Below are 12,209 nucleotides of genomic sequence, written 5' to 3'. Positions count from 1 at the left end.
AGCCTTTGATTATTCGGTCTTTTGATCATTCAAGGGGGCTGGCCATTCGGCCATGCCTGAACCTTTCACTTATGTATTTTCAACGGTGGAGTTTCTGCACACCATAGATTAAGGGTGTGGAGCTCTGCTGTACCTCAAGTTTCAATACAATTACTATTACTTTCTATTCAATTCTCTTTTATTCTTATTCCAAGATATACGTTGCACAACACTTTGATGAATGTGATGATCCGTGACACTCATCATCATTCTCATTTATGAACGCGCGTGACTGACAACCACTTCCGTTCTACCTTAGGCCTGGCACATATCTCTTAGATTCCCCAACAGAATCTTCGTGGTATAAGCTAGAATTGATGGCGGCATTCATGAGAATCTGGAAGGTCTAAACCTTGTCTGTGGTATTCCGAGTAGGATTCCGGGATTGAATGACTGTGACGAGCTTCAAACTCCTGAAGGCTGGGCGTTAGTGACAGACGCAAAAGAACCAAGGAATTCTATTCCAACCTGATTGAGAACCGACAGATGATTAGCCGTGCTGTAACAGAGCATAGGACCATTTTCACTGAGAGGATGGGATGTAGCCATTGACAACGGTGATGCCCTACATACAGCTTGCCATGGAAAGGAGTAAGAAGGATTGGATGAAAGCAATAAGAAAGTAGAGATCCGAGAGGAGCACAGCATCTCCACACACCTATCTGAAATTCCCACTATTGATTTACATAAGTATTTCTATCCCTTTTTATTTTCTAGTTATTATTGATTTTCGAAACCCATAACCATTGAATCTGCCTAACTGAGATTTACAAGGTGACCATAGCTTGCTTCATACCAACAATCTCCGTAGGATCGACCCTTACTCACGTAAGGTATTACTTGGACGACCCAGTGCACATGCTGGTTAGTTGAATGGAGTTGTGATCATAAATTCCAATAGAGCCAATATTTAAATTTCATACAAGTACAAAGAGACCAACTTTTTGGTGATCACAATTTCGTCCACCAGAACTTCATGCATAGATGCGGAGTTGAGACTATTGTGCTAAGCTGATTTAACGTTGTCCGACCTATTAGGGCATTGTAGGCTGAACTTCCGTCGACTACGATATAATCTATTTTGAGTGTTCTTGACTGACTTTCTTTTCCGAAAGTTGTGTGGAGTGAGATGTATCCCATCGGTTGAACTGGGGTATTGCCTAGCCCAAACAAGCTGTCTGGATACGCTCTGAGTTCTTTTTCTTCTAGGCCAAGTTTGTCGAAAGCCGTTTTGAATAACATGTCGACAGAACTCCCCTGGTCTATCAGCGTACGATGAAGATTTGCGTTTGCCAGTATAATGGTGATGACCATGGGTTCGTCATGCCCTGATGCGACATCGGATGCGTCTTCTTTTGTAAAGGTGATTGCGGGGATGTCGGGTGCTTCCTCCTTTCCTGCGACGTGATATACGTCTTTGAGATGTCTTTTGCTAGATGATTTAGAGATTCCTCCCCCGACAAATCCGCCGTGTATCATGTGGACATGTCTTTTTGGTGTTCGAGATGATCACGCAGTTGGTTCAACATCTTCTGCTCTTCTTCTTTTTCTTTGTTCATCATCATGGGTGGCCAGATATCGATCTAGCTTTCTGATGAGCGGATATTTTATACGCTTTTTGGGGGTAATTTCATGTAGATTTTAGTATGTTTTAATTAGTTTTTAATAGAATTCTATTAGTTTTTAAGCAAAAATCATATTTCTGGACTTTACTATGAGTGTGTGTATTTTTCTGTAATTTCAGGTATTTTCTGGCTGAAATTGAGGGAGCTGAGCAAAAATCTGACTTAGGCTGAAAAAGGACTGCTGATGCTGTTGGATCCTGACCTCCCTGCACTCGAAATGGATTTTCTGGAGCTACAGGAGTCCAATTGACGCGCTCTCAACGGCGTTGGAAAGTAGACATCCAGGGCTTTCCAGCAATATATAATAGTCCATACTTTGCGCAAGGATAGACGACGTAACTTGGCCTTGAACGCCAAGTTCATGCTGCTGTCTGGAGTTAAACGCCAGAAAAACGTCATGATCCGGAGTTGAACGCCCAAAACACGTCATAACCTGGAGTTTAACGCCAAAAAAGGCCTCTACTCGTGGATAGCTTTGATCTCAGCCCCAGCACACACCAAGTGGGCCCCAGAAGTGGATTTCTGCACCAATTATCTTAGTTTATTCATTTTCTGTAAACCTAGGTTACTAGTTTACTATTTAAACAACTTCTACAGACATTTCTTGTACCTCATGACATTTTTCAGATCTGAATTACATACTTTTTGACGGCATGAGTCTCTAAACTCCATTGTTGGGGGTGAGGAGCTCTGCAGCGTCTCGATGATTTAATACAATTCCTTTGTTTTCCATTAAAACACGCATGTTCTTATCTAAGATGTTTATTCGCGCTTAATTGTGAAGAAGGTGATGATCCGTGACACTCATCACCTTCCTCAATCCATGAACGTGTGCCTGACAACCACCTCCGTTCTACATCAGATTGAATGAATATCTCTTAGATTCCTTAATCAGAATCTTCGTGGTATAAGCCGGATTGATGGCGGCATTCATGAGAATCCGGAAAGTCTAAACCTTGTCTGTGGTATTCCGAGTAGGATTCCGGGATTGAATGACTGTGACGTGCTTCAAACTCCTGAGGCTGGGAGTTAGTGACAGACGCAAAAGAATCAATGGATTCTATTCCAACCTGATTGAGAACCGACAGATGATTAGCCGTGCTGTGACAGAGCATAGGAACGTTTTCACTGAGAGGATGGGAGGTAGCCACTGACAACGGTGACACCCTACATAGAGCTTGCCATGGAAGGAGCCTTGCGTGTGTTGAAGGATTTCAAGGAAGAGTTGAAGTCAAAGGACAAAGCATCTCCAAAACTCCAACATATTCCCCAGTACTGCAAAACAAGTAACTCTATTGTTCTCGTTTATCTTTCCAATCAAATCTAATAATTCCAACTTACAATTTTAAACACTTTGACATCCTAACTAAGATTAATAAAATAAATATTGATTGCTTCAAGCCAATAATCTCCGTGGGATCGACCCTTACTCACGTAAGGTATTACTTGGACGACCCAGTGCACTTGCTGGTTAGTTGTGCGAATCACAAATTCGTGCACCAAGTTTTTGGCGCCGTTGCCGGGGATTATTGAGTTTGGACAATTGAAGGCTTATTTTATTTCTTAGATTAGGAATAATTTATTTTTGTTGTTACAGAGTCATTAAATTTTGATAGGATAGTTTCTTTTCAAAAATTTCTTTTCAAAAATATTATTGTTCTTAATTAATTGTTAATTTTTCGTGAGTTTAGTGTCTTATTCTAAGTTTGGTGTTAATTGCATATTTTATAATTTCTTTAAAAATTTTCGTGTTAGTGTTCTTGGTTCTTCCTTGATCTTCAAGTTGTTCTTGTTCATTTTTCTTGATTGATCTCAAGTTTTTCTTGCTTTGTGTCTTTTCTTGTTTTTCTTGTGCTTTTTCAAAACATTAATTTTCAAGAATTAAACTTTTATCCATAAAATAACACATCTTTAAAATACATTACATTTTTAGCTCAGTTGATTATAGCGGGATTTATATTCTTAGCAATTGGGCACTTTCTTTTTAAAATCCTTTTTCAAAAATAATTTTTCTTGATTTAATCTTGTGCCAAACTTTAAGTTTGGTGTTTTCTTGTTAATCTTTCATAATTTTCGAAAATTTTATTAAAGTTTTCTAAAAATTTTAAGTTTGGTGTTCTTTCTTGTGTTCTTGGTGTTCTTGTGAATCTTCAAAGTGTTCTTGAGTTTTTCTTGTGTCTTGATCTTAAAATTTTTAAGTTTGGTGTTCCTTGGTGTTTTCCCTCCAAAAATTTTCGAAAATAAGGAACATTAGATCTAAAAATTTTTAAGTCTTGTGTCTTTTGTGTGTTTTTCTCTTTCATCATAAAATTCAAAATTCAAAAAAAAAAAATTTTTTTTATTTTCTAACTAATTTTGAACTACATTTTTCGAAATTTTTACATAAAAATTCTTTCCGATGGTATTCACAATATTCAGCCTGGTTTCCTCCTTTTTTGCCTTTGAGTGGCCGAGCTGGTGGTATTTTTTCCGTGTTGTAAACCTTTCTGTATATGTCCACAAGAGACACCCGTAGAGGGGTGTAATTGTGGTATTTTTTAATTTTCTCTCCATGTCGGTCTTCCTTCTTTTTATCCTTATCCCGTGGGGTGAACCCGGCCTTCGAGGTCTTTCCTAGTCGGGAGTTTTCCTCCATGTTGATGTACTTTTCCGCTCGTTCCTGCACCTCGTTCAGAGATGTGGGGTACTTTTTTGATATAGATTGACTAAAGGGCCCTTCTCATAAGCCATTAATGAGGCCCATAATAGTGGCTTCTGTTGGCAGGTTTTGTATATCCATGCATGTCTTGTTGAATCTTTCCATGTAGTTACGCAGGGTTTCCCGTTCTACTTGCCTGATTCCCAGTAAGCTCAGAGCATGTTTAGCTTTGTCCTTTTGGATGGAGAATCTGGCCAGGAATTTCTTAGCCATGTCATCGAAACTTGAGATGGACCTAGGAGGGAGGTTGTCGAACCATCTAATTGCTATTTTTGTTAAAGTAGATGGAAAGGCTTTGCAACGAACTGCATCTGAGGCGTCGGTGAGATACATTCTGCTTTTGAAGTTACTGAGATGATGGTCGGGATCTGTAGTGCCGTCGTATAAGGTCATGTCTGGGAGTTTAAAGTCCTTTGGGATTTTCGTCTTCATGATCTCCTTGGTGAATGGATCTTGCTCCTTGCATTTCCTATCTTTAGGAGTAGATGGGCTGGCTTTCATCTTGACATCGGCTTCAAGTTTTAGGAGTTTGTTCTCCAATTCCTGGCGTCGCCTTATTTCCCTTTGTAGGTCCTTCTCGGCCTCTCATTGGCGTAGGGCTTCTTCCTCAAGTTGTTTTAACCGGTCTTGAAATGCATCCATGGCTCCCTCGTTTGGGGGGTTCTTCTTGTTGTTGTTTTGGGAAGTATCTTTTGGGGTGGTGTCCGCATTTTTATGCGGCGTTCTTTCCTCTAGATCTGAGGTGTGGTCGTTGTCATGGTCGTCTGCCATGGTGATGGGATGACTTCAGGGTTCCCCGACAATGGCGCCAATGTTTCGAAGGTTACCTGAAACTGTAGGTCGACCTCGGATGAGATCTTCTGTGCTGGTCAGAACGGTTGTATCCGGTTCGTTGAACTTGATGGTGGTGCTGATTCCTTCATCCCTGGAGGGTGGGGGGTACCTGCAAGGGACTCCGATGCTAAAGTTAGCAAGGGTATTAAGCAGGTATTGAGTAGAATCAGAGTATGAGTTATACTTGGGTGCTCCAGCGTATTTATAATGGTGTGGAGTGACCTTTCTGGAGATAAGATAGTTATCTTATCTTATCTTATCTTTCATGGGAACCACCCTTATCTCTATAGGCTTGGGCTGCCTTTGGATTGGGGTCATGTTCCTCTATTTGGGCCCTTTATTGGGCTTTCCTGTGATTTGGCCGAGCTCTTTGAAAGGAGGTCGGTTTGTCCTGACCTGAAGAGGTCAGTCGCTTTGTCTGTAGAACATCCCGTGTCAGACAGCTCGACCCAGGTTATGAACAAACTCTCTAACCAAGCTTTCCACCACCTTCCTTGGTGGGTTGCACAAGAGTGCCCATCCTCTGTTTTCAATTTCCCGGTTAATCTTGGGGTGCTCATTTCTTCCAAGTTGGAAGCCAACTTCGGGAATGATTTGCCTCTCGCTCACCCAACCATAAAATTGGTTTTGGTTGAATGATGAGAGGAACTTGTACTCATTGTAGCTTGAGGAGGATCCCAAAGTTGGTTCCTTGGTCTTTCTCTTCTTTGATGATGATGCTCTTGGTGGTGCCATTGGGTGAGAAAAGAAGTGTGTGTGAAGGTTTGAAGAAATTGGAAGAAGGGGGTAGAGAACAAGGAGTAAAGCACGAGTTTGCTCCACACACCAAACTTAGGACTTGATTGTCCCTAATCAAGCAGAGGAAAGGAGAAAGAAAAGAGAGAAGGGGGTTCTTTCGTGTGTAAACTTTGGGTGGGTTGAAGTGTGAAGAGTGGTGGGAAGTGTTTGGCTTTTATAGTGGTGATAGGTGCTAGCTCGAAGGGAGGGTTGTGGTGGGATTTAAAAACAATTCATCTTTTCCCACTTGGGATGTGGCGCCTAGCGTGGGAAGAGGTGCTAACCCTTCTTTTCTATTGATTCTCTGCATGTGTTGAGTTCCAAAGTGTAAGTACACTTTGACTCCTTTCTTGATGTGTTATCAATCATGTGGGCCCCATCCTCTCTCCTGAAATTGAAAACTGAAACACCATAAGTGAAAAGAACTCCTTGGGACACCAAACTTAATTTCCTTGCATCTAATAAATTGGGTTTATCATTGAGTATTTAATGTGTTCATAAGGTTGAATTAAATTCATTTCTTTCACATTCTTTAACTCATTCTGAACACATTAAAGTGACCTTGTATGCATAGCCAATTTACTTAATGCGTTCAGATTAAGAACATAATGGGCTTGTTATGTGGACATCATATGGTGGTGGCCACACCAAACTTAATCTCTGGGCTTGCCCTCAAAATTAATTCATTCAAAAAGGGTTGTAAGCCTAGATTAAGTGGGTTAGTGGCCACACCAAACTTACCTTTTTAGCTAGTTCCCGGCCCAATCACTCATCATCAATAAGTGTGTTCATCAAACTGCATTTTCAAAAAAAGAAAACAAAGAAAAGGAAACAAATTGAAGAATTACTAACTGTCAACCATTGGAACTGATATTTAAACTACCTAATCTACTTCTTACAATCTACTCTTAGAAAGCAAGAGAAATAAAGGTATTAAACTGGAACTTAAACTATCTAAATTGGCAATTCTAAAACTACTTCTAGAAAGCATGAAATCAAAAGGATATGAATGGGTGCCTCCCAACCAGCACTTCTTTAATGTCATTAGCTTGACATTCCTCCATCTTTAGTTGAGGTTGTAGCTCACTCTCTGCTCCTCCAAAGAGTCTCCCAAGTAATGTTTGAGCCTATGGCCATTTACAGTGAAAGTTCTCTGAGTTTTGTCCTCCATGAGCTCCGCATGACCATAGGGGGATACTTTAAGGATGGTTAAAGGTCCTGACCATCGGGACTTAAGTTTCCCTGGGAAAAATTTGAGTCTTGAGTTGTATAATAGCACTTTTTGACCTTCTACAAACTCTCTTCTTGCTATCTTTTGATCATGCCACCTCTTAGCTTTTTCTTTGGAGATTTTGGCATTTTCATATGCTTGAGCTCTAAGTTCTTCTAATTCTTGCAGTTGCAAGATCCTTTTCGCCCCAGCAGCATTACTATCAAAGTTTAATAGCTTGAGTGCCTAAAAGGCTTTGTGTTCAAGCTCAATTGATAGGTGACATGCCTTCCCATACACCAACTGATAGGGGGTCTTCCCTATTGGTGTTTTGAAGGCTGTCCTATATGCCCAAAGAGCGTCGTCCAGCCTCTTTGACCAGTCCTTTCTTGAAGCTCCCACAGTTTTCTCTAGGATCTGCTTTAGCTTCCTGCTGGATACCTCCATCTGCCCACTTGTTTGAGGGTGATAAGGTGTTGCAACCTTATGTTTCACTCCATATCTCAAGAGGAGGGCTTCCAATGGTCTGTTGCAGAAGTGGCTCCCTCCATCACCAATAAGAGCACTGGGGACTCTAATTCAGCTGAAGATGTTCCTCCGAAGGAAGTTCATGACTACCTTGTTATCATTTGTTGGTGCTGCAATAGCCTCCACCCACTTAGATACATAGTCCACTACCACTAGAATGTACTTGTTTGAGTATGAGGTAGGGAAGGGACCCATAAAGTCAATTTCCTATACATCAAACAACTTAAGTTCTAGGATAAATTGTTGTGGCATCTCATTTTTTTGGGTAGATTGCCAGCCCTTTGGCATTCATTGCACCTTGACACCAATTTTTTAGCATCCTTAAATACTGTTGGCCAAAAGAATCAACGTTGGAGCACCTTTGCTTCTGTTCTTTTTCTACTAAAATGGCCTCCATATGCAGATCCAAAGCATTGCCACAACACTTCTTGCCCTTCTTCTTGTGAAATACATCTCCTCAAGATTCCATCAACACCCTTTTTGAATAAGTACTGTTCATCCCAGATGTAGTGTTTAGCATCATTGAGCAGCTTCCTCCTCATGTGCTTGTTGATGTTGGTGGGCAACTCCCAAATAGCCTTGAAGTTGGCTATATCAGCAAACCAAGGGCTTTCTTAAATCATCATCAACTGCTCATCAGGAAGCTTTCATTCACTTTAAATTGTTGTGCTTTATCTTTTTCATGTGAGATTCTTGAGAGGTGGTCAGCCACCTTGTTCTTTGCCCCACTTCTATCCTTTATCTCTATGTTGAATTCTTGAAGTAGCAAGACCCACCTTATCAACCTAGGCTTGGATTCTTGCTTGGTCAATAGATATTTGAGGGCTGCATAATCAGTGAAAATAGTAACTTTTGAGCTAATAAGATATGATCTAAACTTATCAAAAGCAAAGACTATGGCTAAAAGTTCCTTCTCTATAGTGGTGTAGTTCTTTTGATTTTCATTGAGGACTTTGCTAGCATAGCAAATAACATGTACTAGCTTGTCTTTTCTTTGTCCTAAAACAGCACCAACAGCGAAATCAAATGTATCACACATCAATTCGAATGGTAGATCCCAGCTAGGTGGTGCTATAATAGATGCAGAGGAAAGTCTGTTTTTAAGTTCATCAAAGGCTGACATACACTCTCTATCAAAAACAAAGGGGGTATTTGAGACAAGTAGGTTGCTAAGGGGTTTTGCAATCTTTGAAAAATCTTTAATAAACCTCCTATAGAACCTAGCATGTCCCAAAAAATTTCTAATTGCCTTGACATTGCATGGTAGGGGCAATTTCTCAATCACTTCCACCTTTGCCTTGTCCACTTCTATACCCTTTTTGGAGATCTTATAGCCAAGAACCACCCCTTCAGTTACCATAAAGTGGCACTTCTCCCAATTTAAAACCAGGTTGGTTTCTTGGCATCTCTTTAGCACCATGGTAAGATGATGTAGGCAATTAGAATATGAATCCCCAAATACAGAGAAGTCATCCATAAACACTTCTATGAACTTCTCAATCATGTCTGAAAAGATGGAGAGCATGCACCTTTGGAATGTTGCAGGTGCATTGCACAATCCAAAGGGCATTCTCCTATAAGCAAAAACTCCATAGGGACAAGTAAAGAAAGTTTTCTCCTAGTCTTTTGGGTCTACAACTATTTGGTTATAGCCAGAGTAATCGTCCAGGAAGCAGTAATATTCATGTTCTGCGAGTCTTTCAAGCATTTGGTCCATGAAAGCTAGGGGAAAGTGGTCTTTCCAGGGGGCTTCATTAAGCTTTCTATAGTCAATGCACATAAGCCAGCCAGTGACTGTTCTTGTTGGTATCAATTCATTCTTCTTATTTGGCACAACAGTGATCCTTCCTTTCTTGGGGACTACTTGTACTGGGCTTACCCAAGGGCTGTCTGAGATAAGGTAAATCACTGCTTGCCATATTTTCAACACCTCCTTTTTGACTACCTCATTCATTGTTGGGTTCAGCCTTCTCTGTTCCTGTCTTGAGGGCTTTGCACCTTCCTCAAGTAGGATCTTGTTCATGCACATTGAAGGACTGATTCCCTTTAGATCCGCAAGTGTCTAACCTATAGCATCCTTATGTTATTTCAACACTTGGATTAACTCCTATTCTTGTTCCTCATTCAGTTTTGAGTTAATGATTACTGGGTATGTGTTATCATCACCCAAGTAAGCATATTTCAAACTTGGGGGTAGAATCTTTAGTTCCAACTTTGGTGCCTCCAGTTTCATCTTGCTTGGCTTATCCATCATGATTGATTTGTCCATAGCCTCCAGTGGTAGCTGATAACAAGTCATCATATACCCATTTTTCAAGCTAATTTCACTTGTTTTGTTAGCATTTATGCACTTTCTTGCATCCTAAGTAAGTGATTTGGAGTGAAAATGCACAACTTCTTTAAAGCAAGCAACCACCATGAAATTAATGTTAAATCATGAGGTTTAAGCTAATTTTAATTGAATTTTAATTGATTTATAAGCCTCTTGAATTTAGTGATACTTTGAGTGGTTGTTTTGGTTTATTATAGGTGAAGAAAAGAAAAGAAAAGGAAAAGCGTGGCCTAAGAAGTGTAGCCCAAGGAAAGGAAAGTGTGGTCAACAAGAAAGGAAGTGTGCCGCATGCAAAGGGGGAGGCAAACATTGCCCTCCACAAGGGCACACTGCCCTCTAGGAGGGCAACATAAGAGAACCAAGGAGAGAAGGCAACTCTGCCCTGCCCACTACAAGGGCAGAGCACAAAATGTGCCTTGGGACCAAGAGGAAGAGAACCTTGCCCTGCCCTCCACAAGGGCAGTATCGGGCACTCCAAGGAAAGAAATCAAAGGAAAAATGCCTATGATGCATGCCACAAGGATCGAACAAGGAACCATGAAGAGGCAAGGAACTAAGGTTGAGTGCCGTGCCAAGAAGCCAAGGAAATTAATTGAGCGTGTGCTCCAGCCAAGAATCGAACACGGGAGTGCAATTTGGAAACACTGCCCTGCCCTCCGCGAGGGCAGGGCAGCATTTGGTTGGCGCACGATCTTGGCGCACCACGCACGAATCTGGCGCACCAATCTTCGACCCTGGCAGCACCAACGCGCACACTCCTCGATCTGGCAGCACCACAATTTTCCGCCCTGCCCTTGGCGCGGGCAGGGCAGCGTTTTGCGTTCCTGGCAGCACCAAGCCGCACCAACACGCACCCAAGACGCACCAAACCTCCGCACCAAACACCAATTTTCTGCCCTGCCCTCCACAAGGGCAGGGCAGCCTCCTGGGAACCACCATTTTGGGCCGAAAATTCAAAATCAAAATCCCATTTTAATTCATTTCTTCACCAATTCAAAAGCCCATCCAAATCCCAATATCCAAGAATAGAAAGTGTATAAATAGGAGTTAGTTTGATGTAATTAGGACTTTTCGACATTCAACCTTTACTTTGAGCTTTAAATTTTCACTTTTATTTTGAGCTTTTGAATATTTTCTTGGTGACTTGACTGAGATTTCTGAGAATTGGGGAGGAGAATTGATCTCTCTTCTTCCTCATTCTTGCCTAAGCACTTCTAATCTTCTGTTTCTGAGTTTTGGGTGTGAGAAATTGAGGAAATTCTGTCTCAATTCCCATTCAAATTCTCTTTTAATTCTTTACTGCATAATTGAATCTATTTACATTTCCTTTACTACTTCCTCTTCTAATTCTTGTCAATTGCTTTGTGAGCTTGGATCTAGGAAGGCAAATAGAGATCTAGGCTCTGCTACCTAGTCTCTTGAGACCTGAGACCCAATTTTACTTTTGGTTCTTCTGTGAACCCTGCTGCACTTTAGTTTCATTTTCTGTTTGAATTCTCATTGCTTCTAATTCAATTTTTGCTCTCTTAATTGTTGTAATTCACATTCTCTTGTTTAAATTTTGCAATCCCAGTCCTCAATTCCCTTTTACTTTCAAGCAATTTATATTCCTTGCAATTTAAGTTACTGCAATTTACATTTCTTGCACTTTAAGTTTCAGTCATTTACTTTCTTGTTCTTTAAGATTCAGTCCATTTTACCTTCCTGTTCTTTAATTTACTGCAAATTCCCTTCTCCCTTTACATTTACTGTCATTTACTTCCTGCTAAACACAAATCACTCAACCAACACTTGATCCGCTTGACTAAACCACCCACTAAACTAAAATTGCTCAATCCTTCAATCCCTGTGGGATCGACCTCACTCATGTGAGTTATTATTACTTGATGCGACCCGGTACACTTGCCGGTGAGTTTTGTGTTGGATCATTTTCCACACATCAAGTTTTTGGCGCCGTTGCCGGGGATTGAAATAGATTGACAATAATTAAGTGAAGTGGAGGTCTAGATTAAGCACTTTTTCTTTTCTGTTAATCTAATTCTTACTAACACACTAACTGTTTGAGTTTTTGCTTAAACTAACTAAAACTTCATTCTAGCTATAGATTGAAGTTTCATTAGTTTTCTGGGTTTGTGTGTTTATTGTTGTGTGTTTGTATGTCAGGTA

Source organism: Arachis stenosperma, chromosome 4 (assembly GCF_014773155.1).
Source record: "Arachis stenosperma cultivar V10309 chromosome 4, arast.V10309.gnm1.PFL2, whole genome shotgun sequence".
NCBI lineage: Eukaryota > Viridiplantae > Streptophyta > Magnoliopsida > Fabales > Fabaceae > Arachis > Arachis stenosperma.
This window is presented reverse-complemented; position numbering follows the sequence as displayed.